This window comes from Aethalodelphis obliquidens, unplaced genomic scaffold, assembly GCF_003676395.1.
Source record: "Aethalodelphis obliquidens isolate GAN/ISIS:26980383/991018 unplaced genomic scaffold, ASM367639v1 scaffold130, whole genome shotgun sequence".
NCBI lineage: Eukaryota > Metazoa > Chordata > Mammalia > Artiodactyla > Delphinidae > Aethalodelphis > Aethalodelphis obliquidens.
The window spans coordinates 414,988-417,268 of NW_020838074.1; the positions used below are offsets into that span (position 1 = coordinate 414,988).

General features: G+C 47.4%; 1 non-coding gene across 1 annotated transcript; it reads right to left on the bottom strand.

The window, feature by feature from the left end:
• Positions 1 to 365: 365 nt before the first annotated feature.
• LOC113616066 (small nucleolar RNA SNORA70) lies at positions 366 to 505 on the bottom strand. Its single transcript, XR_003431212.1, has one exon. It is a non-coding gene; the product is annotated as a small nucleolar RNA SNORA70 (small nucleolar RNA).
• Positions 506 to 2,281: the final 1,776 nt, after the last annotated feature.

A 2,281-nucleotide genomic window follows, 5' to 3' on the forward strand; every position in this document is an offset into this window, starting at 1 on the left:
AGTCTCTCATGAGTGCAGGGCCCGCCATTGGTCCGGGGGCTGTGATGAGGGATGTATTTGACCCCATAGCCATCCAGGATGAGCCGCTTTTCTGCCATCATGTTTTCAAATTCGTCTGCATTAAACTTAGTAAATTCCCACTCCTTGGAGATGTGGATCTTTTGGCGGCTAGGGAACTTGAACTTGGCCCTACGTAGGGCCTCAATCACATGATCCTTGTTCTGCAGCTTGGTGCGGAGGGACATTGTGACTTGGCCAGTGTGAACCCTGGCCACTGTGCCCTGGAGCTTTCCAAAGGCACTGCGCATACCTGTCTGGAGTCTAGACTGGGGACACCATGCCGGTCATGAAGGTCCACTGGAAAGGGCTGTCTCCAAGGTCCCTGAGGGCAACCTGTACAGGCAACAGGCTGCGTACACTACTGAGGAGGCTGCTATTTTCAGCCGTTGCACACTGGGCCCCCAAGGGGAAGAAAGCAGAATTTCCTTCTTCGATTTGGCTGCACTGGGTCTTAGTTGTGGCACGCAGGATCATTTTTTAGTTGCGGCCCGCAGGCTCTTAGTTGCAGCACGCGGGATCTAGGGATCGAACCCGGGCCCCCTGCATTGGGAGCACGGAGTCTTAATCACTGGACAACCAGGGAAGTCCCTCATTCCTTTTCAAAGCCAAATGATATTCCATTGTATGTATTATACATATTACAATTTGTTTATCCATTCATCTGTTGATGGACATCTGAGTTGTTTCCACCTTTGGGCTCTTGTGAGTAATACTGCTATAACTTTTTTAATGGAAAATTCCAAACATATACAAAAGTAGACCAAAAGAATGGGATAAACCCCCATGTATAATAATTATTAACTCATAGCCAATCTTCTTTTTTTTTTAATTTTTAATTTTTTGGTCATGCCACAGGGCATGTGGGATCTTGGCTCCCCGACCAGGGATCAAACCCGTGCCCCCTGCTTTGGAAGCGCAGAGCCTTAACCACTGGGCCGCTAAGGAACTCCCTTCACAGGCATTCTTGTTTTATCTGTATCCATACCTAATTCTCCATCCCATATTATTTTGAAGAATATCTCAAATATCGTAAATGCCACTCTTGTTTCCATTTTACAGATGGAAAGGCACAGAGAGGTTATCTTACCAAGATTACAGAGCTCCTAAGTGATGGAGCGGGATTTAAACTCAGGCAGCGTGATGGCTGAGCCCATACTTGTGTCTTTGCTACACCTGTGTGTGTGTTTGCGTACACACAAACACACACACATCAGGTCAAATTTGGGCAAGTTGGAAAAGTGCATTTGGAAAAGTTTGCCTCTTCCTACATTTTTTCCCACTCTTGGATGCTGCCTGGAATTTAAAACAGATAGGCATGACTTTGAAGCCTTAGTTCTTAGTTGCAGCTGGAGTCAGCGATCCCCAACCTCCAGAGTTGTTGTGAGGATTAAATGAGATAAAGTCAGTGAAAGTGCCAGGCGCCTCCTAGCATGTGGCAGGAGAGCATTATATGTGCTTTCCCCTCCCCTCCTTGGGGGGCCAGGCCCGCCTTCTCTCCACAGAAGCAAATGTCAAGAAAACATGCTCTATCAGAGTATGACTCTCAGAGGTCAATGTGTAATCCCTCTGGGGGATTTGCGTTGTGAAATAAAGGATTTTATCCTTTGGCTTTGTGGTGTGGGCTGTGGGTTAGTGCAGAACAGAGGTGTTGCAATTCCTTCTTGCCCCTGAAATCATGTATGTGTGTGTATGCATGTGCATGTACATGCACAAGTGTGTAAGACTGGCCTGTAGATAAGTTCAGGCTTCATTCTCCGCCCAGAGCATTACATTACTTTCTTTTCTATAAAGAATTGTGTCCTGAAACAAGCAACTATTTGTTCTATCTCCTTTTTCTATCTCCTTTCCCTCTTCTTGGCTAAAACAGGAGGAAAAGCCCTTTGTTGGGACCCTTGTCATTTTCTGGTCCAAGGACACAAAGCCACAGGATGGAGGTCTGAGCTCAGATAGGTCTTGGCAAGTCCTGTTCATCCCCTTTGGAATTTCTGTGGCCAGTCCCCTGGAGTTAATTTGGGAAGGGACTGCAGAGCTCAGTGGACAGTTGAGCAGGACTCACTGGCTGACCACAGAGAAGTCTCAGGTAACCTCAAGATGCATCTGCCGGGGAGGCTTGGGAGGTGGGGCACTGCAGCCTCAGGTACATTAAGCGATGGTTAGCAAGTCTGACTGGCTGTTTCCTCTGCCTGGAATGCCCTTTGCTGATCGTGCCCATGGAAGTAAT